The following is a 24,120-nucleotide window of genomic DNA, read 5'->3' as shown; positions in this document are numbered from 1 at the left end:
CAACAAGAGAAGCCACCACAATGAGAAGCCCGTGCACGGCAACGAAGAGTAGCCTCCACTCGCCGCAACTAGAGAAGGCCCACACGCAGCAATGAAGACCCAATGCAGCCAAAAATAAATAAATAAACAAATACATTTATGTTTAGAAAAAGAAAGAAAGAAATGTCTTGTCAAAGCTGGGCAGGGCAGAGCTTTACCCTGGTCCTACAGAATCAGAATGTGAAGGGCTGGGGGGAGTCAGGGAATCTGTGTTTTAAACCAGATTGTCCACAGAGCCCACTTTGATAACACTGCATCCAGAGGGAGACATGTTCCCTCGGACCCAGCCCCAGCTTGATACAATGGAAGCACTCAATAAATAAGAAGCAAAAAATAGGAAGAAAAGAAAGTAAAAGAAAAGGGAAGACGTATACGTTGTCCTTTTCCACCGTGAGCTTATAATCTCTCTGAAGAGATAAATCACCCACATCAAAAAGACTCGGGCTTCTGCCCAGCCTGGCAGAGACCACAGAGGCTCTGCCCCCCTTAGGCTCTACTAAACACCCACTGCCTGGATCAGACAGGCAGGGCTGAGGCAAGTCCGGGGAGGCGGATTGAGGCAGACACAAGGCAGGGGACAGGATAAGTAAGCCCTCCACCACTTTGTCAGATCCAGTTCAACCAACATGTATAGAGTGCCTCCTGTGTGCTGGGCCCTGAGCTAGCTGCGGAGGATATGGGAGAGAGAAATGGCCTCTGCCATCCAAGAAGGAACTGTTTAGAAAGGGAGACAGATGTGTGAATAAAAGATTACACCTTGGTGTGATCTAGTGAGAGAAGGCAATAGCCAGGTCACAGCACGATGATTAAAATCTGGGCTCCGGATTTGGATAAGCTGGGTTCAGATCTTGGTTCCATCACGGCCCAGCTGGGGGACCTGGGGAAAGTTCCTAACATCATTCAGTGTCAGGTCCTCATCTGTAAAACGGGATCGTTTTAGGACATAATGCAGCGTGTCTAAAGAGTTGTGAGGATGATGCGTGGAATGAATTTGGCCCCGTGCTGGACCTGGGAGTCATTCAGCAATGTTAGTTCTGTTGATTGTGATGTACAGAAGAGAAAGTGATGAGCTCCATGAATGTAGAGATTAGTGCAGTAATGCCAGGACAGAGATTTGAAGGATGAAAATGAGCACATCAGGCAGGTGAGGATGGAGGCAGTGGGAACACGATATACAAAGGCTGCCTGAGCGTGTAATAATGTATTGTTTTCAAGGATGTGGTCAGACAACCCTAATCACTTGGGAGGGGCTAGAGGTGAAAAGGATGGGAGAAGAGTGGGAGAGGAAGCTGTTTGGGAAGCGTTCTGAGTGCCATATGATGGCGCTAACAAGGATGGTTAATATGCTGCAGTCATGCTGCACCCATAGCAGACATTGCTAATCAATCACAGATCTCTTCCTTGCTGAGCCAGGGTATGACTTTGGCATCATGGGTAAATTCTAGGCAGCCACTACCAACTGACTGTCATTGACCTGTAAGTTGAAGGCTATTTGCCATTGCTGAGAGACAGGTCCTTCCAGAACCTACTCATACATCCCTGCTCCCAGCTGGGCGTCTTATCAAACCTTTCCTGTCTTCGCCACACTGTGGTTTGGGCTGCAGTGAGCTGGCAGGCCATAGTCCTTCCTTCCTTTAGACCAGCCTTCTCTGGGTCCATGTCCTAACCGCAGGTCTAGGAAGCAGCTGGAGCAGCCATTTGCGGTTTGGCTGGCCCTGGGCTCTTCCACCCCACCCGCCCCGCAGTAAGGGCAGCAGCAGCACCCACCCCTGGCCAGGTTTGACTCTGTGGGTGGGTGGGTCCCTCTGCTGGGTCTGGCTTGCTCTCCACCTGTAGCAGCTGCAACCCAGGGCCACCGCATCAGGCCCAGCGACGACCTTCCTTGCCCAAGATGATTCCAATTTGGCCAGAATCTGATGGTGCATGTGTGAGTGAGGGATGTGGGCAGGGCGGGGCTCACTCTGAGACTGGCCGCTGCGGCAGGGACCAGGAATAGCCCAGACAGCACCACGTAGTTCAGGCATGCTCCGTCAAAGCAAACCCTGTGTTTGGAGAGGCAGGAGTGAAGAGCACAGACTTGGTTTCCAGACGGGCTGGAGTCAAATCCTGGCTCTGCTTACTTACCAGCGCTACCACTTTGCTTCTCTCTGCCTCAGTTTTCTTATCTGTAAAATGGGGATAATAATAGCACTTCCCCTTGGGTTTATTGCAAGGATAAACCAACTGATTCTAAGGAAAGTGCTCGCACTTAGTAATCACTTTATAAAGATTAACTATTATAGGGAAGGAAGGACAGAATGGATACACAGAGGGCTTGTGAATAGGATGGAATGGATCTGAACAGAACTTTGCAGGATTGGAATGGTACCTAGAGGGGTCATGACTGTAGTGGCTCCAGTTTTCTGAAAGCTTAGTGCTTCCCTCTCAGTTGTCAGGGGCCTGGGACCCTACAGCCTGTCCTGCCCTACCCCGCAACCCCCCGGGAGAAAACTGGCTGCCCCTCCACTGGAACTGATCTCCCGGCTCCCCAAAGGCACAGAACTCCTGTGAATTCCCTCCAGGCCTGGTGAGACGGGAAATTAATCTCCCTTTAATCCTGTACTTAATGTACAAGATTCCACTCCCCAGTGAGGCAATGAAATTAATCTGCCACTAATTTTCTGTTTGCCAACCCTGGGTTTCAGCATTTTCAGCTCTGCTTTTCCAACTGTCTTTCATCCCAGGGAACAAAGACCTAATCTCTTCTCTGGCCTTGTTTACTCTGCGTCTTCAAAATATGAATCACACTGGCATTTTGCTCTACTGGTTTGGGAAGGAGGGTAGAATGAGGTTTCCCCATCTTTCCCAGAGGGCACAGATTCCAGACCCCTCACCCCAGCCTCTCCCCAGCTTTCTGGGTGTGAGGGGATTAGGGGCCCCATGATCTGTCTGCTTACTCAGAGTCTTTGTGTGTTAAGTCACAGAGAGGATGAGTAATGGCCACCCCCTTGGAAACTGCAGGAGGCGGAGGCCCCGAAGCTCGAACATCAAGTTCTAGTGTGAGGTGAGTACTTGGGCTCCCTCTTGCCCAGGTGTGTGTGTTTGGGGGGGGGGGGTGGAGGCTTAGGACCTGGCCTTGCCTACCTGTCTAGCCTCTGTTCCCAGCACCTAAGGCTTTAGCCACACCTGCTCTTTCCTGAGCATGCTTGCTCTAAGCGGCTCCCTCTCTTTGGCCCCTGTTCCCCACTGCCCCAGGTAAGGTCTTGACCTCTCTGCGCCTCTGTCTAACAGGAATAAAAGTAGTACCTGTCACATGGGTGGGCAGTGTGGACTGAATGGGAATCTCACCTGAAGCCTGAGAAGTGCATGATGTTGGCAAAAGCCTGATACAGGGGAGCTTGTAATGTCACCTGACTCAGATGCCCCACCTCTGGGCCACGTTTCCCAACCCTCAGCAGAAAGAGGGGTCCTCTCCTCTGGGTCCCCTTGGCACCTGGTTCACACCTCTGCTCTGTGGGGGGCCCTACCCTGAGCCTGCCGCTCATCCCCATTCCGCGGCTTAGCCCAGAGCCCGGGAACATAATCTCTCTGCGTTTTGTTTCCTTCAACTGCAGAGTAGAAATCATGGTAATAATGACGTCACTGGGGTTGTCAGGAGGATTACATGAGATGATGCCCATTAAGGGCTTAACACAGGGCGTGACCTGGGGTGAGCAGTGAATAAATGTCATGATGTCTTTTTATAATTGTTAACACTGTTATTGGTCATGCGTCGAGAAGTCTGTCCTCCCTAGCAAAATCTCCTGGAAGTCTGTCCTTGCCCGGCAGAGCTCCCTAAAGGCAGAGACAAGCCTCAGTTTTTCTTGGACTCCTCAGTGCCCCGCCCACCGTGTCTGACTCCAGAGAGCGGCAGGTGGAGGGAAGTGCTCAGAGCCCACCTGTCCTGAGTGCAGGATGGTCTCCTCATCTAGTGCTTGTGTCCCTGGGGGGCCATCTCCTGTGCCCATAGGAGCAAGCTTGCATCCCCAGCCCTGTGTCACTTGCACCTGTAAACTGCACCATCTCTCTGATGATGGTGATAACGACATTCCACTCACCTTCCCTCTCCCCCTGTGTCACTGTCCTATCAGCATGAAGCCCCCAAGTGTGTCAAAGCTGGGAGAGACCTCAGCAACCATCTGGCCCATCCCCACACTTATGCCCAAGAAAACTGAGGAACAGAAAGCTTGTCCAGCTGGCCTAAGGTCACACAGCAAGTCAGAGGCAGCACCAGGACCGGATCCAGTTTCTTGATTCCCACTGGAGGCTCTTCCTAACACCGTGCCGCCTGTCATCATTTCACCAGCACCACTGTGGTGGAGGAAGGACGCGGTATTTACTGAGCATCTACTATGTACTGGGTACTCTGTAGGCTTTTGTGTGTATTAGCTCAGTCACTCCTCCTGACACATCTGGAAGAGGTGATACTATGCTCTCCATTTTACAGGTGGGAAAACATCGGCTAAGAAAGGTAAAGCCCTGATCAAGTTACAGTCAGGCGATGATGAAGCTGGAATTCAAACTCAGATCTGTCTGCCTCCAAAGCCTGTGCTCTTTCTGTTCTTCCTACAACCTCCTGTGGAGAAATGGGCATAGCTGGGCCCCTGGTTGGATGGGCAGGGGGCGGCCAGCCCAGCATCTCTTTTCCTCCCTCTGTGGTGGGAGACATGGAGGATGCCGGGACAATCAAATTACACACAGTGACTGAGGATTCATGAACAGCCAGGGCTTAGCTTATCCCGGTGGGACTTCCCACTGCCTCCGTGACCCAGCCCACGGCCCCTCCACCTGGACAAGTAGATTCCTGCCCCCGCCTGAGGGTGGGAGGTTGGCTGGGTTTGCAGCGGGCTGGGACCAGTGGAGCAGCAGAGACCGAGGCCGTGCAGCTGCCACGAGCCTCAGGCTGCTGGTGCCAGGAAAGGGGCAGGAAGTGGTTTGTGGGGAGGGGTGACGAGGCTGAGGCTGTTCGATGTGGCTCTGCCTGAGGTTTCTGCCCTGGAAACCTGACTCGCGTGGATGAAGCCCAGGCTCCCCTTCCCCGGGGGGCAGTTACTGCAATTACAGGCCCTGGTCCTGCAGGGAAGGGAGTATATGCTCCGAGGGGGCGGCCGATGGGGCCTCGGGAACCCGAAGCCGCCCCCGGGGTCAGCGGTTTCACCACCGGCTGATGGGCAGAGAGCCTGTGGGAGGATGAGTCCACACAGGCCAGCTGGGCTGAGCTGAGGAGGAAACCAGCCGTGTGTGCTCTGCCGGCGGGGAGGGCTCCCCCGAGTCTGGAGTCCTCGGTCCGAACCCCAGCTTGGTTCTGACTCACCGCGTGAACTTGGGCAAGGCCTTTTCTTTCTCTGAGCCTCACTTTCCTTCTTTATCTCTAAAATGAGGTTTCCACCAGCTCTAAGAATTAGATGACTCTCCCCTGCCGCCACCCAATCAAAGGAGCATACAAACCACAAGGGAGCAAAATAGCAACACGGAAACCCACAGCAACGAGTAGTCACTGCTGGAGACGTGCTAGGCCCTGCTCTGAGCCCTCTGCCTGCTCTCTACAATCCTCCTAACAGCCCTGATGTGCCCATTTCACAGATTAGGAAACAGCCCACGTATTCATGGGGATCTATGGGCGGGGCACCCTGGCCCACATACTGCAGAGAAAGGGAAATCTTTTGAATGGGAACTGAGGGTGCTGCCAGGCCCCACCTGCCCCCCGATGTCTCCTCCCCTTACCCTAGTGCCACTGGCCTGAATTGTCATGCTACCTCCTTAGCTACAAAGAGTCATGCCAAATGGATAAGAAATTTCTTTCCCTGGTTGTTCTGGAAAAGAGGAACGCCGGCCCCTGCTGTTCAGATGCCTAACCACCACCCCTATCTCCCCCTGACCCCCGTCCCCGCTCAATCCCAGGTGACAGAACCAAAGGCGACCTTACTGGCCATGCAGAGTGAAGCTTTGGGGAGTTCCAGCGAGCTTCTCAGGGAGTGAGTGGGGAGAGAGGGCTACATGTGTCTATCCTGAGAGCCTCGTTGCTGCTTTTGCCGGGTCCGTGATAATCTGTGTGTCCCACGTGCAGTTTTACGTGAAGATAGCGTGGGCTTTGCCCAGAACAAATTTGCATATCCTGGATGGATACCCCGCCCATTTTATGAACGGTGAAACTGAGGCCCAGAGAAGGAGAACGGCTTGTCCCACAGGCACTCGATGGCAGAGCTTGGCCTAGAGTTCAGACGTCCTGACTCTCAGCTCTGTGCTGCGTGCTTTCCAGAGCTCAGGCCAGGCAGGGCGGGGCTTGGAGTCGGACCAGGAGCTGCCTGCCTTGAGTAAGGACGGAAGCTCTTTGCTGATCAGACAGAAATTCCAAGCAAGGCCTTTTAGGATTTTGTTAAGCAGGGCATGGCTACTGAAGTAGGGCAAACCCAGCTTACATTTCCCCCCCGTGCTTTACTGAGATATAACTGATGTATAATAGTGTGTAAGTTTCAAGTGTACAATATGATGATTTGATACACGTATATATTAGAAGGTGCTTACCGCCATAAGGTTAGTTAACACGTCTTTCCCCTCCCATAACTACCATTTTGTCGTTGTCGTGGTTACGGCGAGAACATTTAAAATCTGCTCTCTTAGCCACTTTCAAGTGCACAGTACAGTATTATTGAGTGTGGTCACCATGCTGTGCATTATTCATCTTATAACTGAAAGTTTGTACCTGTTGACCAGTTCTTCCTATTTACCCCACCCTTCAGGCCCTGATAGCCATCCGTCTACTCTCTGTTTCTGTGAGTTCGATGTTTTTAGGTTTCACATGTAAGTGAGATCGTACAACATTGGTCTTTCTCCATCCGAGTTATTTCACTTCACATAAGGCTCTCAAGATCCAACCATGTCATTGCAAATGGCAGGATGTCCCTTTTTGTGGCTGAATAATATTCCATTATATACGTAAACCACAGGTTCTTTACCCAATTCATCCAACAATGGACTCCAGCTTGCACTTTTCTCTTGGGGAAAGTGGAACTGTTCTGGCCAGAAACCTGCAGATCTTCTAGACCAGGGGTCCCCAACCCCTGGGCCAGAGATCGGTACCGGTCCTGCGGCCTGTCAGGAACCGGGCCGCACAGCCGGAAGTGAGGGGCAGGAGAGCCGGCGAAGCGTCATCTGCCGCTCCCCGTGGGTCCCCATCGCTCGCGTTATCACCTGAGCCATCCCCCCTCCCCACCGGTCCTTGGAAAAATTGCCTTCCATGAAAGAGGTTCCTGGGGCCAAAAATGGTGGGGACCGCTGTTCTAGATGAGAATGCCAGCAAAGTATTTAGCAAGAGTGTCTGTATACAGTAAGTGCTCAAAACTGCTAACTGCTAACTGAAACGGCTGTGCTTGCCTACCCAGGGTCACGTTTCCACTGTCTGACTCACAGAGAAGAATCCAAGAGGGAAGACTTGGCACGAGGACGGGAGGGAAGGCCAGAGTTTCCTGCTGGGGCCAGTAACCAGGGTGTGCATTCTCCCTGTTCCTTTTCCCATGTCCCAACCTGGGCCTGCATACTGTGGGGTGCACTGGTTTGGGGTGCAAAGACTCCTGGCTCCAGGGTTCTAGTCCTAGGTCCTGGGTCCTGGGTCCTAGTCCTAAGGTGTCACCAGCTCTTCCCTCTGGGCCTCAGTTTCCTCCTCTGTCTCCCTCTGGTCCAAGGGAGAAGCTGGACCAGCTTGTGGTTCTCAACCCTGGCTGTCCAGAAAATCACCTGGGCAGCTTTCAAACAATCCCAAGGCCCAGGGCTCACCCTGTGTCAACTGAACTTCAGAGGGTGCCGTCTGAGCATCTGTGGTTTTGATTCTGATGCCCGGTGAAGGGTGGTCACAGGGTGGTGGGGTGGGATCCCTGGTGGTTGAAGCACAGGACGTGTGCGTGGGTTCTCAATAGGCTGCTGTCCGTAGGGCTTTACGTCTCCTCTTGGCATTGACCGAGCACCCCTCTCAGCTGGAAGCTGGAATCTGGCCCCCAGCATGTCTCTCCTGCCATGTAACAAGCCTCTGGGTGCTGCAGAGAGGAGGTCACACATGTTTGGTCTCCAGGGCCAAGACTCCCGAAACCTCATTCTTTTCCCCATGGGCCAGTCTGGGCTGCTCTGATTAGAGCATGGCCCCCAGGGAGCTCCCAGCTCCGAGGCAAACCCTTCTAGCAGAAGTCAGGCCATCCAAAGACTTGGGACTCTTGTGCCCTGGATGGGGATCCTGGCAGGGAGCTGGGGGTTGGGGCCGCAGTGGGAGCCCACCGAGGGCCAGCATCCACAATCAGACTCCCAGCATGCCGTTCAGGTTCTGCTGCCTCTGGGCCTTAGTGATGTCATCTGTAAAATGGGCTATGTAATCCGCAGCCAAGGTGGTGTTAGGGGACTGCTGTAGGGATTCTGATACGGAGACCATCAGAGAGAGAGTCAGGCAGTACCAGGACTTAAAGTCTCAGGGAGAATGGCAGGACGGGAATAAAAGCTAAGGGAGCAGGGCTCAGGTGATACGGTGCCGGGAAAGCTGAACCCGGGAAGCCTTTATACAAGAGAACAAAGCCTCACCACGTGGAACCATCCACGGATTTCAGGTGCATATAGGTGACTATTTTCATCAGGCGATCCCTTAGAAAAAGAATTTTACCAGGACCCCCAGTTTACAAAACATGTATCAATGGAACGAATGTGGCTGACGTGGGGGACGATTCCTGGAGATGCCCCTCCTTCCCCTCCACAAAGGTCTCATTCGGGAATGAGTTCGAAAACTACTGACCTCGAGCCATAAGACCGTCTTCTTCCATCTCCTTCTGAGGTTCAATTCAGGGGAAAAGGTGTGCAGTGCAGCTGGGGGTTGTTCTGCACTTAGCGGGGTCGGTAGGAGCAGTGTCGGGGGCCTGGAGTGCTGGTATCTTCACCCTGCCTGAGACATGAGGGGTGAACAACAACCTCTTCAGGGGCCCTTGGGCCTCCTGCTTCCAGGGGAGGGCTGGCAGGGGCCTTTCTTGCTTAGGTTCTCGGTCGTGTGCAGAGGGACAGGCTTCTGTCAGGAAAGCTGGACATTGGCCACTTGGCTGGGTCCTCTGGGGGGCCAAGAGGCCTTGAAGTGGGAACGAAAAACAACAAAGTGACTTCCCTTCCCCTTCCCTCTGTGGACCTGCCTGCCAACGAGGAGGAGGGACACCCCGATCAGATGACACCAGGGTGAGAAGGACACAGCGTGGGGAGGGAAAACAGCATAAGTCAGGACTGAGGCTGGAAAGTCAGGGGCGCGTGGTTGAGGGGGCAGAATTGGGAACAGCTAAGATGAGAAGAAACCAGATCAAAGGGAGCAGAGTCTGAGTGTGGGGTTCCAGCGGGCTCCAGCTTCAGAATATGTCCAGAACCTACGACTTCCACAGCCTCCACCTGCCACACAAGCCCCTGTGAGCCGCATCCCTGCCAGCCCTCCCTGACCTACTGCTCCCCCTTCTTATATTCCACATGGGTGTCAGAATAATCCTTAAGAAAAGAAAGGCATCACCATGTCACTCCCCAGCTCAAAGCCTGGCTCCCATCTTCCTGCCTGGGTCTCCAGCTTCACTGCCTTCTCTCCCCTCCTCACGTTTCCCTGCTAACAGGCCTCCAGGCTGTTCCCGGAACACCCAAACTAGTTGTCATTCTCTCCCATCCCCAAATAGCACCTAGTCTAGGACCGCCAGATAAAATAGAGGACATACAATTAAATTTGAATTTCAGATAAACAACAAATACTTTTTTTAGCATAAATATGTCCCATATAGTGCGTTCATTGTTTATCTGAAGTTCAAATGTAACTGCACATCCCGTATTTTTACTTGCTAAATCTGGCAACCCTAGTCTTGTCCACCCCCTCTGGACCCGAAGTTTATCAGATCAACTGTCCTAGTTCATGGGCTATTAAGAGAAGGTGGAAAGCTATCTTGCAGGTATTTTATTTTACATAAATGTGTTTAAGTACATTTATTTTAAATAAATTCTTTAATTTCGAATAAAGGCATTTATTTTAAATACATTTATTTTATTTTAAATAAATCTATTTGGTGTCTGTGGGTGTCCTAGAGGCCATGTTCCCCCATCTCTTTCCTGCCTTTAGTGACCCAAAGGGTGGAGATTTTAGGAAAATTGGAGGGGGTGGCCTTTTAAATCAGAAAATCTGGGTTCAGGGACTTCCCTTATGGTATAGTCATTTAGAATCTGCCTGCCAATGCAGGGAACACGGGTTTGAGCCCTGGTCTGGGAAGATCCCACATGCCGCGGAGCAACTAAGCCCGTGCGCCACAACTACTGAGTCCGCGTGCCACAACTGCTGAAGACCTTGTGCCTAGAGCCTGTGCTCCACAGCAAGAGAAGCCACCGCAATGAGAAGCCCGGGCACTGCAACGAAGAGTAGCCCTCGCTTGCCACAAGTAGAGGAAGCCCGCACTCAGCAATGAAGACCCAACGCAGCCAAAAAGAAAAGAAAGAAAGAAAGAAAGAAAGAAAGAAAAAAAGAAAGAAAGAAAGAAAAAGAAAGAAAGAAAGAAGGAAAGAAAAGAAAATCTGGGTTCACGTGTAGGATCTGTCATTGGTTCCCTGACTGGAGTTAGGGAGTTTCTTTCACTGCTGTGGCCTCAGTTTATTCATCTGTAGAAAGGGGCTAAGACTCTATCTGCCTCCCAGGTCAATGAGGGATTCATGACTCATAAGCACATCCCAAGAGCTGGCAATGTGAGGGGTTTGGTTACCAAGGCCCTGCCGCCTGGGGTTCCAGAGTCACCCTGACTAGAGGGCTGAGAGGTGTAGCCAGATCTATAAGCTCTGCGGCTCAGCACTTGGCCCAATCTGTAGCTTGACTGGGAGCACCAAGCCCCTTGATCTCTTGGGCCTTCTTGGCCGGCCATGCAGTTCAAGGTTATGGCCACCAGGGGTCAGGCTTGCATACTGATGGCTAAGCTCTGCCTTTAATGGTGCTGGAGGGGCCCTCCAGCCTGGGGGGTAAGGGCAGTAAAGATGGGGCAGTGGCACTTGTTTTACTTGGCTCCTGGCACTGTGGGTCTGTGACCTCCAGGTTCGGAAGGTGAACTGCTCTGCTCTCTCCTCTTACATTTTGCTTTACACTTCCTAGAGGGCTTCTCACCTCTTTGGTTCTCATCAAGAGACCCCACGACGGAAGTTGAGTGAGGTGGGCTGGGGTCTGGAGAGAATTCTGAGCAGGGAGTTTGAAGAGAGTTTGCATCCTCCCACCCCAAGTTACTGGTGTCCTTGTGGGTTATATTGTCTTCTGAGCCTCAGTTTTTTCTCCAGTAGAATGGGGTAATAATGCCTCCCTTACAGGGGTATGTCAAGGTCCGGTGAAGTGAGGTGTTGCTTCTGGGCTGGGCTAACATCTCTGGCCCCTATCTAGAATGGCTTATGTTGAAGGTGGAGACATGATGAAGATATAGGAAAAGAACCCAGTACGGGACTGTCACGAGGCACCGCACGATCCCTTGCCAGCTCCTGGAAGCAAGCACCAGGTTGTGAGGAGGGACTGGGTGCTACAGCCCAGAGAGGGGAAGTCTCTGGCTTGATCCCTCATAGCCAGGGGGACAAGCTCAGGCAGAGTTCACGGGGCAGGTGGCTGAGCTGGGCGTTGTGGCCCTTGGAAATGGGCAGTAGGTCAGGCACCCAAAGCAGGCATGCCAGAGGAGCCAGATGGCAGCGTGAAGGCTGTTGGTCCCTGGGACTTCAGATGCAGCTCAGTATGTTTCTGGGTACCTGCCCAGGCTGTAGGAGCTTATTCACTAGAGGCAGACACAGATGCTTCCAGTTCAGTGTGGTGAGCAGCAAGGTGGCTCCAATCTTTGGTCCGGGCACCAGACCCGGCACCCGGAGAAGACTTTTCCTATCACGGCTGCCTGGCCTCCTCCAAGAACTTCACACATCCACCTCTATATTGTACAAGGAGAAAGGTGGATCACCCGGGGGTCCCCGGAAGAGTTGGTGTCTTTGAACCGACCCCACCCTTCCCAGCAGCCCTGCCTCCCTCCTGACTCCGGACCTGCTGCATCTCAGCAAGTGGGCAGCCGTGCACCGGGGTTCTGTTCTCTGGCCCACGGCCATGGTGTGACTGGGTTGCTCTGGGAAGCCTGAGGGCTCTCTGTTGTGCCTTTCCTCAGGGTGTGTCCTGAGGGCCCTGATGGATTGCCCTCTCACCTCCACTGGGTGGCTGTGGTTTTTCTCATCAGCAGAAATGACTTCTTACCCACAATTGCATCAGTCTTTCCACAGATGGAGTGTATCGCATTGCAAGATGTGGTTTCGGACCGTACCCTGTGCTCTGTTTAGGGGCTGCCTGGGCCAGCGGGGTGGGGGTAGGGGCCGACCATGCTTTGACTTGAACTTGGGAGAGGGAAGCAAAAGCCAAGAGGGGATTGCCAGGGGCGGGATGCGGTAGGTGTGAGAGGATGCGGAACTCATTCTCACGGGCCAGGGAGGGGGCTGAACCAAGTGTCCAGTAACCTTGACCATGACCACATTGGGGAACCATACGGCTTACTCACCCCCAGCCCTACCACTACCTCCAAGAGGAAAAGAAATGAAGAGTACAAGCTGATTTATCCTCTAATGCACATGCAGTGGCACGGAGGGAACCAGGGAGATGAGCTGGTTTCGTTTCCTCTTCTTTATGTTGAACTCCATGGCTTGCTTCCCCTTCAGCTGACACGTTGTGGCCATGGGCTGAGGGCTTCCAACCTCAAGACCAATTTCTTTCCACTCTCTGTTTCACAGCCTACAGCTGCCCTTGGTCTTCAGGGAGAGTGAAGATTCTAGCTGGTGGATTCTTTCCAGAGGCAGAAAGAGACATCCTTCTCCCCGTCCAAGGCAGCAAGAACAATTCTGCCCATTTTTCAGGCGGAGAGGATGAGTCCTGAAGGAAACTCGGCAAGCACCTTGCTTCCCTCCTCTCTCCCCAAACCTTACAGCACAGCTTAGCTCAGTATGTCAGAATCGCAGGGTCCACCAGTATCAGCCAGTTGGACAAGAACGGGAGTGGGTGTCAAGGGCTCTGGTATAGGTTGGGGTTTCAACCTTACCAACCTGAACAGAAGAGAGATGGGCAGTGACACATGGAGGTGCTACTGGGGCAGAGCAGCCCAGAACACAGGGTCCACACAGGCGAGATCGTGTCTGGACCCGTGTGGATTTGCGTGAATGACAAATAAACTTGTGTAAGCCACTGAAATTTGGGGGGCTGTTTGTTACGTAGCGTAGTCTATCTATCCTGCTATACAAATGCAAGCTCAGGGGATTGGCCTTGATCTTGGAGGCCATGGGAAGTAAATAAAGTCTTAGAATGGCAGTGCCCACATCTCACACTGGGATAAAGATGGTGCTCTGTCTCCCTTTAGATTGTAAGTTCATGGGTACAGCAATATTGTTTTTTGTGGTTTTTTTCCACCACTGAGTATACCTAGGGCCTGGAACAGTGCCTGGTATGTGGTTGGTGCCCACGAAGAATTCATTTTCTCCCCTTCTGCCTCCAGTTTTCCTCCTCTCCAATTTCTTCTCCCTGTGAACACCATGCACTGCCTCCTTCCTGCCTTAATTTTGTCCACAAATATTTACAAAGCGTCTGCTGTGTCCTAGGCATTGCGCTTTGCATGTGTTGTCTCAGTTTTTCCCTAATCTTGACAAAGAGGCACTTATCCCGTCTTCCAGATGAGGACTGTGAGCCCTAGAGTCTTCCCCCTTTTCCTCCATTTGCTTCCTTCCTCCTTTATTGGGCACCCACTGGGGCCAGCAGACAGAGCTAGAGAGAGAGAGCTGGGATGCTTCTAACTACGAAAAGGCATGGTTCTGCCCTCAAGGAACTTGGTCTGGTGGGGGTCGCCATCACGTCAGTGGACAGATGCCAACCCATGTAGTACTTCATTAGAAACACGCATGACACGGAGAGAAGTGTCCCCGGACGACATGGTTGGGAGTGGGGTGGGATGGAGGACATTGTATGTGCAAGGGTGAAGCGGGGTAAGAGAACTCGGCCTATTTAGGGAACGGCAACTAACTCAGGTTGACTGGAGTATAAAACGAATTAAGGAAGACTTCCGGGAGGTAAGGTAGGAAGAGAAGACAGGGCCTATGTTGTGATGTTTAGAGACGTTTAGAAGCTTCTTCATCCTCAGCCAGCAGAGCCAGGAAGTGAAAGCCCCCGCCCAGCGCTTGGGTGAGGGTGGGGACGTGGGCTGAGAAGCAGGGATGAGGGAGAGGCCTCTTGGCCCTGGGGAGACCCTGGCCTCCTTGCCCTGGAGGCAATTAACCGCCTCGCAGGAACCCCTGCTGCCCCACGGTGGGGGCATTGTTCGGTGAGCGAGGCAGCTACCCTGCCAGAGCCCTGCTGGTGCCTAAATCCCGCCCGTGGTCCCTCCCACCACGGTCTTGTAAGTAAGTTTGCCCAGATATCGGAAGGTAGAGAGAGACCTTCTCTGAGTGGTGCTGGGGTGCCAGGGTGGGAGGGAGACTGGGGAGGGGGTGACAGCAGGGAAGGGGGCCAGGGGTGCTCCCGTCCAGAGCTGACAGGAAAGATTCTGAAAACCCTGCCAAGGAGAGCGGAGTAACTAAACGTTAGTCACACATCATCTTCTCACACTGATGCCCTCTGGGGTATTGGGACTTGAGGACCCTGAGCTGGGGGGCGTGACCCGCTGCTGGGGCTTGACGGTGGCTCTCTGCAGGAACCTCGATGATGCGCCCTCCAGTCTCCAGACCCTGGCCCGGTGCTGGCTGTTAGGATGGGATGCCAGGCCTCTGTAGGTCTGGTGTGTGCTGAGGTCCTGGGGGTGTCATCACAGGCCGGCTGATGGGGACAGAGCCCCTCAGGGTTCCTCTCTCCCTCCTCCGCACCCAGCCAGGAAGCCTATAAGGAACAGGCTTGGTTTCATCTGCTGATTTCCAATTAGGAGCAAGTGGGCTACTTATCCCCTCTGAACCTCTACTTCCCCATCTACAGGATGGGCGTTCGAAATGGTGGCAGGATTACGGTGCTCTGAGGATGGTGTTAGGTCAAAATGCCCTTCCTCATGAGTACCCCGAGGGCTCTTCATGGCAAAGGAGCAGGCCAGCCAAAGGGACATGTTACAGAGTTGGCACCTTGGTGCCTGGGCACAGAATGGGGCTCTGGGAATCCTTTCACCCACACTAGGGCCCAGATCTGAGCCTTGCTCTGTCCTGTAAGGGGGTGGGAACAGTCGAGGGAGGGCCAGACAGAGGGCAGGAGAGGGCACTTGCCCCCAAACCTAGAGGCCCAGCCAGCCTGAGGCCTTCTAGGCCAGGACAGAGGGTCTGGCCCAGCTACCAAGGGAGGAGGAGGAGAGCCAGCAGCTGTCCCTTTGCCCTGGACTCATCCATCCTTGGGAAGGAGGTTGGGGTGAGCAGAGCAGGGGAAGGTGGGGGTTGGGGAAGGATTCCCGAGCCCTCCTCAACACTGGGTCTCCACTGGGCAACAAACCACCAGCTGGGTAAGGCAGGACCCGGAGAGGCCCTCCTGGAGGAGGGAACTGCTAGCCTAAGGCAGGGAGGCCTGAACCAGAGTAGAGTTTTCAATACTGATGAAAATTGGCTAAGCAGATTTCAAAAGCCTATTGAAGGGGACACAGGGGACTGCTCAAAAGAATGACTTAGGGCTTCCCTGGTGGCGCAGTGGTTGAGAGTCCGCCTGCCGATGCAGGGGACACGGGTTTGTGCCCCGGTCCGGGAAGATCCCATATGCCGCGGAGCGGCCGGGCCCGTGAGCCATGGCCGCTGAGCCTGCACGTCCGGAGCCTGTGCTCCGCAACGGGAGAGGCCGCAACAGTGAGAGGCCCGCGTACCAAAAAAAAAAACAAACAATAAAAACGACTTAGTGTGGAGACAGGAGGGAGAAGAGGAAAGGAGGTGCTGCTTTTGCAGTCGCCCCAACCCCAGCTGGAGCTGACTCTTCCCAGGCCAGAGAGGTGCTGAGATGGGTAGCAGCACGGGATTGAGAGAACAGAGGGCCATTCGTTGGCTGCCAGGCTGCGGTCGTCATTCTGCCCTTTTGAGCATCACTTCCACGTCTATAAAATTAGTCCCCGATCATGAGATGACCTTTATTAGCTGATTGAGCCCTACGAGCATCTTTGAGGCACAGTGAGGTGAGATGATGGGGAGAGAAGCTGCCTGTGCCCTTGGCCAGACCCTAAACCAAGAGCCACCAGCATCTCTGGTCTCTCAGCAACTCTCCCCACACCCACTCCTGCCCCTCAGCCTATTGTTTATAAAAGAACAAAGGGGATCCTTTCAAAAAACCTCAGATCTATTTATGCTGCTACTTAACCCATCAGTGGCTGCCCCTTGCTGTTAGAATAAAGCCCCTAATTATTTTCTTGGTCTTCAAGGGCCCTGCTAAGTTTTCTACCCTTAAGGCCTCCATACTCTGTGTGCTTCAGGGTCCCTGGCCTTCCATTAGCACCCAGCACACTGTCATCCTGGCCTCAGGGCCTTTGCTCTTTCCTTTCCCTCTGCTAGGAATGCTTTGCCCACTTAATTCCTACTCATGCCTCAGGCCGCTCAGGCCAGGCCAAGCCAGGCCCTCTGTCCCCTGCCATAAACACCCCATACTTCTGCTTGAGGGTGTTAACCACAAGCGCAGTGAAACCATCAATTGTCTAATTCATCCTTGACTCTGTGCCTCCCAAGCTTAAATGTCAGCCTTGGTGGGGGGCAAAGGGCTATGGCAGTGTTAATCACACTAGAAACAAGCCCACAGACCTCACTCAAAATGTTAGATATTTGTGATACGATGAGTTCCGGGAAGGTGAAAGACATTGGAATCAGACAAATCTGGGTTTGAACCCCAACTCTGCTCCTTACTACGTATGGGACCAGAGCACGAATCTTAAACCGAGAAGCCTTTATTTCCTCACCTATAACTCGAGGATATCGCTCTATTCCTCCTGAATCTGTTGAGAGGATGAAGCCGGCCGCTCCTGAGTGGGTTCCGGGCCGCGTGCTGTGGTCACCTAACGTCAGGTTTCGGCCACCTCCCTGCGCTGGGCCTTGCTCAGAGCCGGGCACAGCGGGGCCTGGGTTCCAGCCCGGTGGATGGACCCAGGGACCTGCCTAGGGGCGATGCTGATGCTGCGGTGAAACCTCGGCCCCACCCATCTGCTCCGGCTGCCCTGTGAACAGAGCAGCTCCCGAGGGGAGGTGTGTGGTTTCACTTTCATAGTTTTCAAACAAGAAGACAAAAAGAGGAAAAAACGGAAACCACCCGGGAAAGCAGCAGGGGCCCATTTTGTCTGCAGCCTGACATGTTTTCCTCGGCGGGCACAGCCGGCCTCAAGTATTGATTTATTTTTTAAGTAACCGGCTCATGAGTCAGTCGGTCGTCTTGGTGGTAAAACGCAACCCGCTATCAAGGAAATAGCTGATGAACGACATGGCATGGATGCCCTGCCGACACACCACTCATGACTTCTGAAAATCCCTTGTTTTGGGGGCCGGCACGGGTCAAGTGGGGCTGCGGTTCCTCACGCCGCTCTCCAGGACCCGCCGCCAAGCGCATCTGAGATCCTTCAAAAGTTGCCTCATGGTCGCCACTCGCCGCCAGTGCATGTCTGCTGTAATGACACCGTGTCTAAAGGAGAAGCACAAAAGACTTGTTGATTTTGGATGGAGGCTGACCTGGGCTCCTGGCAGGGTGTGGGCTGCCCCGGTGAGGACGTGACCAGCTGGGGCAAGCGCTGAACCGGGGCCATCGCAGCCCCGCCACCTTGGCCTCACCCGGCTGCCAGCTGACTCGAGCCGGCTTTCTTCAGAGAATCACCCGAGGGGAACAAAACGAGGAACTGGAGTCCCTATAAAAAGCACCTCGCTCCTTCCTCCAGCCAAATCCCCGAACGATAATCTCTGAAGTGACCTGGCCCTCCCTCCCAAGCTGCTAACCGAGCTCATTGTCTTTCTCTGGTCTCTGTGAGGAAACATCTTGGCTTCCGAGAGCCCCATCCACAGTGGCCATCCCACCCGAGCAGGGCTTCCTGCTTCCCCCACATAGGCTGTCCTGGGCAGTCAAGAGGTCGGCCAGAAGGTGCTGGAAAGGAGAGCGAGCTGGCTTGGAGCTGGGGACCCTGGCTGCAGTTCAGGTGCCACTGCTCATGTTCTCGGTGATATGGACAAACTACTTACCCTTGTGGAGGGTTCAGTTTCTCCATCTGTTATTTGAGGGGTGGGGTGGGCCAAACGATGGTTTCCATACCCCTTTTACATTTCTTCCCGGGGAAGTATTACATGGAACCTCAATGCAGAAAGCAGAACTGCTGGGTGGAAGTGGGGATTGCATCCCACAGCTCCATCCACCCAGCATTTCTAGCCCAACCCCTCCCAGGGATCCCCTGGGACCCTTGGAGGAACCCTTGGGTACCGTGGAACACAATTTGAAAACCATGGGCTCCGCTCTCAAAAGTCCCTGCCAACCTTTGGGTTAGAAGAATCTATGCCTGCTGAGTTAAAATCCCAGGGGTTGCCTTTGGCTGGGTCAAGGGAACCTGACTCTATCCTGGGACGGGGAGGGGGGATAATTTCAGCAGGAAGACGCAACCCCTAGTAACAACAACAACAAAAATGATTTTCCTCCTGCTGAAGTTTCTTGAGCAACTGGCAGGCTGCCACGAATGTACTTAGGCAGAAAATCACCAGAAAAAAATGATATAATCTGACAGATTTTTCACAGGCTTAAATATTCATGAATTAAAGGAATTGGCAGAATTTTCTACATTATTAGCTTTCATCATGGCTGCAGGAGCAGTTGGTATACTGGCGGCTCGTCAAGATCCATTAATCTCGTCCATCATAAGAGCAGCCATTTTAAAATTAGCCATCTTTACTGAGCGATGGTGTACGGGGGAGATGGGGAAATGGAAATGCTATTCCAGTTTAAAGGTCCTGCCTCTCCTCACTTTAAAATCAACAGGGGAGGGCTTCCCTGGTGGCGCAGTGGTTGAGAGTCCGCCTGCCGATGCAGGGGACACGGGTTCGTGCCCCGGTCTGGGAAGATCCCACATGCAGTGGAGCGGCTGGGCCCGTGAGCCATGGCCGCTGAGCCTGCGCGTCCGGAGCCTGTGCTCCGCAACGGGAGAGGCCACGACAGTGAGAGGCCCGCATACCGCAAAAAAAAAAAAAAAAAAAAATCAACAGGGGAAGCCAAACAGCATCTCTGCAGGAAGCGGGTCAGCATGGGTCCAGGGTCGTGGAAATCCAAGCACGTGGTGGGGTACAGGGCCCCTCTAGTTCCTTCACACAGCACAGCAAGCCTTCTGCCTGATGAACCCCGACTCTGGGCCAAGGACTGGGCAGAGAGGTTGAAACACCTTCTGGGATGCTGAGACCAAGAGACCCAAACGGGGGCTTCTGGGTAAAGAAGTTGCACAACCTTGCTATCAGATGGCACTCGCAGAATAGCCAAGTGATAATATTCATTATTTACGGAATGCGTGCTCTGAGCCGGGTCCTGGGTCCTGGAAGGTACCTATCTACTGGAAGGTACCACAAGGTACCTGCCTTCCAAATGCTTGGATGCTAGAGTGAGATGAGGCATGTTATAATATGTATATATTTTTATGTATATGTAATAGTTGAGGAAATGAGTCAAGAGAGGTTAAGTCAGTTATCCAAGGTCTCACAGCCGGGGAAAGCAGGGTCATGATTCAAATCCAAGTCTGTCCCCAAAGGTAGTGTGTTATAATAACTGCTGGCCTATGGCACTGTGGAGGGATATTCTCCCAAACACATCCAGAGTCTGCTGGGGGAAGCGGCTTCTTTCAAAGCATAGAACAGAGTTGTGGATCAGATCATTCCTACAGAAACTTGAGGCCCAGGTTAATTTCTTCCTTCCTTCCTTCCTTCCTTCCTTCTATCCTTCCCCCTCCCTGTTCTAAAATGTAGGTTTTATTATTATTCAGCTATGGTAAGGCCAACAGATCAGAAGATGATTGCCATTGAAAAGGTAGTTTATTACTCAGAGTCCCCCAGAGGAGGGGCATGCCGTGCCACAAGGGGCTATGTAGGGAAGCACCCGTGTTGGTCCAGAGGCAGAAGGAGTGAGGGAAAAATGTGGGCTAGAGTCTTTACTGTGGTTACCAAGGGAAGGAACAGATGAGGCAAGGTAAGATAGTTCAGGATTGGCTAGTTTGAATGAGTTCAACAGTGCTCTGGGGCATAGGGACTGTCCCTAATAATCGGGTACCTGGCCCCGGGCCGGGAGTGGGGTGGGGGGTGGGGGGTGAAGAGGGAAGGTAGATGGTGTCCCAAAGAGTGAGAGCCTGATAAAGGAGGTGGCTGGGGGGAAGGGGAAGGGGGGGTTGGGTGGGATAAGCCCTCGGGATTGGTTGTTTTGCCTATGGAAGGTGTGTTGACCACCTCCAAGAACTGACTAGCCTTGGGAGTTGCAGACTCTCCAGGATCAGCAAAATCCCAGATGTCAAAGCATCAGAAAGACAGAAAGTAAAAGGGCATGATTAATATACTCCCTCCCATCCATCCATCCATCCATCCATCCATCCGTCTATCCATCCATCCATTTAACCATCCAACCATCCATGTATTGAGTTTCTGCTATGCTGGGTGCTGACTTAGGCCCTCGGTACCTCTGCAGGCCTTGCTCCGATTCATTTTTCAGGATGCTGGTGAGATTTGTATGCTCAGGAGAGCCTGCTCCTTGCCTACCTGTCTTGCCCCAGAGGCAGAGTTCTGGGAACTTGACCAGGACTTCCTCGGGTCACTTTCTGTATGCATGTCTGCCTAGTTGCACATGAGCCAGGACTCAAGGAATCGGAAAGGGGTGCTCTGTTTAGGTGCTATCCAAAATATTTAACAACCCAGAGGCAGAGGAGCTAAGTAGATGCAAATCATAAGCAACCTTAACAGACGGGGTGCGTTTGGATGAACATCACCTGCCTGGGTGAGACCGGCCCCTGCTGTGCTGCTCAGGGGCTGTGAAGGGACCGTGAACATTTCTTTGTTGTTGAGGAGTGAAAACTCTCTGCAGACAGATTGAGTGAGGGAGCTGGCATTTGGACAGCAGTTCTCACGTTCATCATCAACAATAATGATGATTAGTCATCATAATAATTAATAATTATTTACACTTGTATGATGCTTATTTGTGGAGTATTTACTCCATGCCAAGTGCTTTTATAACAGCTTATAATTGTAGCCAAAGTTTACTGAGCTCTGCTGGGGGCTGGTCACTACTGTGCTTAGGACCGTCTGGACATTACCGTGCTTAATTCACACATCATCTCTGTAAGGCAAGGATGTAATCTCCCTTTTACAGGTGAGGAAAGAGGTTAAGGCTCAGAGAGGTTACGTAACCATCCAGGGCCACACAGGGAGTAAGTAGAAGAGGTGGGTCTCAAAATTCAGTCTGCCTACTCCTACCTCAGGTGTCTGCTATGCCCAACCTGACCTTGGGCCTGTAGATCCCAGTTCTTAGGGGATCAGAGAGAAGGATCATGTCCTGGGGTGGTAGGCACAGGTGTTCAGGCACTGGAGGGTTCCCTGACCAGCTCCTGGGTCCTGGCTAAGGAGTCTTTCCCTCCCTCTCCTACCCTTCCATTCTCAACCGTCCATCTCAGATTTATTCCCCCACTCACTTATCCATTCCTCATTCACGGCAAAATCTGTTCTCCACGCCTCTCTTCCAAGATTTTTCCCAGCTGTGCTCTGTACCTCTGAGGCCACTCACTCCAGCTTTCTGGGGACACAGGAAAAATAATAATAACCATGCGTGAGCCCCTGGGCTTTCAACTCATCAACAGAGGTTAAGTGACTGTCATGGCCTGAGGGGGACCCACTCTAAGAAGGAAGCAAAGGCAGGCCCAGGGGCCCCTTTCTTCTGGAGGAACATGGTTTCTGCTCCCCAATACCTCTGGTCCTCATGGCAGTTCTGTGACACGAAGAGGAAGGACGGTGGTGCTGCTGGCACTAGGTGGGAGTTACAGATCTTTTCTCAGTTTCCTCACCTGTAAAATGGGGATAACAATACCTACCTAATGGTTTTTAGCGAGGTCTAAACAAGTTAATATATTGCCCAGAACACAGCATACACTATATAAACATTGATGATTATTATCATACTGGTATTATTGTTACCATTGTTGTCACTGATTTGCAGTCCAGCTGTGTGACATTGGGTTTACCTTTCTGAGTCCATTTCCTCCTTTTTAAAACAGGGATATAATATTTGCCACCTGGGGGCTTGGGAGGTATCTGATGTAAAGCACCTTGCACAGTGCCTACCTCTCATTCTCTTTCCCCTCCCCCCTTCCTCTCTTCACATACGGCATCAGCACCGAGGCCCAGGGAGGTGGCTTCTGCAGCTGGTACAGCAAGCCAGTGGCAAGTCTAGAAATAAAACCTCCTGGACTAGACCCGTCCCTTGGCAGACAATGCCTGGCTTTGCTGCTCAGTCTAAATTTTGGCTGCAGATTCTAAATCTGTTTGTCCCCATAGATCTTGGCTCTCTTGATCTCTCCCTAATCCATGTAGACCCTACCGATTACTTGGAAAAGAAGAGTCCGTCATAGTTCTAAAGCACGGGGACATTCACGGCTTCATGGATTTCCTCTGGCTGGATTATGGTGCTGTCATTAAAGTCTTTAGCAAGCTAGAAAAGGAAGGTAGTACAGAAATGGGAAATATTCTTTCTGAGCTCAATTAATTCCTGTCTTTAGGCGGGACTGCACCAGGAGGCTGACTCGTCCCAGATGGTAAAGGCTTCTCTGGGGGCTCATCTCCCACCACTGTGTATGTCTCCCCGTAGAGCCCACCACCCTTTCTTTTCCTTGTGGGGTCCAGATTGTCATTGCAGAAGGGGCCAGATGCAGAACTCTCCAGAACTAAAGCTCTCAGCCCTCTGCCACCGCTTAGCCACATGGTAGAGCACAGCGGGCACTGGGTCCCCGGGCCACCCTTCTGCCCTGAGATCCTCTAAGAGCTCAGGTGTCTTTGCACACGAGGCCTGTAGGTGGCAGCAGCTCCCGGATCCAGAAAGAAGATCAGCGTTGGTTGGGGAGAGTGGGTTGCAGACAGAGAGGCAGAGCCCCGGAGCAGGCGTGACTGCACCTGGGGGTGACAGGTGGGGTCAGGAATCAGTCTGGAAGGCTGATCAAGACAGTGTATCAGAACTAGAGAGGGCTAAACTAGGAGGAAAGTGCGAGACGGTCGCTCTAAAGCCGGACTGCCTGGTTCAAATCTTTGCTCTGTTGCTTACTAGCTGTGAGACTGAGGAGAAGTTGCTTCCCCTCCCCGTGCCTCAGTTGTTCCACCTGTAAAATGGGAATCATACAGTAAGCAACTCAAAGGATCATCTGAAGATTAAATTAGAAATTACTTGTCAAGGTAACTACTCAATAAAGATTAAATATATACTGAAAGTCCCCTTGGTCGAACAATGAACGAGACTGCAGAAAAATACTGTGGCTGCATTGTCTTCTCCAAGCCTGGGTCACCACCCAGTCTGATCAGGGGGGACCACAGGTCCAGAACCCAGGTCACAGGCTGGGTAAGGGGACAGACTCCAGGCAACAAGCAGGGCCCGCAGGAAGCTGGCCTGTGCACCTGGCCCTGCAGCTCCTTCCTTCCCAGCCCTGCAGGGGTTACTCCTCAGGCACTGAAGTCCTGGGGCCTGCAGTGCTGGCTCCTGACTAGGTGGGGACAGGGGGGACAGGGAGAAAAGTAGCTGAGGACAGGCTGCCCTCCACACGGTTAGCCCTTGACAGCACCTTTTCATTAAACCATCTCTTTTCAAAGGCTTCTGTCCCCAGTGTAATTGAGGCTTTGGTTCCCTTCACTGCCGTCTGCTTGTTTTCCAAAGAACTGCCTTGGTGCCCCTCAGAGCCTCTGACAGATTTTCAGAGCAACAATTATGGAATCCAAAGAGTGCACGTGATGCAGCCCTCTGCCCCGCACCCCGTGTGCCTCGGGCCTCAGGAGGGGGCTGGATGCGATCACAGCCCAGCCTGCTTGGGCAGTAGGGCTGGGTCTCAGGGATCCCAGGATGAGGAGGCTTTTTTG

General features: G+C 52.7%; 1 long non-coding RNA gene across 1 annotated transcript; it reads left to right on the top strand.

Annotated features, from left to right (window-relative positions):
• The first annotated feature begins 1,685 nt into the window (after positions 1–1,685).
• Positions 1,686–4,975, top strand: LOC117311217 (uncharacterized). The gene is made up of 3 exons (XR_004525454.2): positions 1,686–1,966; positions 2,997–3,082; positions 4,149–4,975. It is a non-coding gene; the product is annotated as an uncharacterized lncRNA (long non-coding RNA).
• The last annotated feature ends 19,145 nt before the right edge of the window (positions 4,976–24,120 follow it).

Source organism: Tursiops truncatus, chromosome 2 (assembly GCF_011762595.2).
Source record: "Tursiops truncatus isolate mTurTru1 chromosome 2, mTurTru1.mat.Y, whole genome shotgun sequence".
NCBI classification, from domain to species: domain Eukaryota; kingdom Metazoa; phylum Chordata; class Mammalia; order Artiodactyla; family Delphinidae; genus Tursiops; species Tursiops truncatus.
This window is presented reverse-complemented; position numbering and strand designations above follow the sequence as displayed.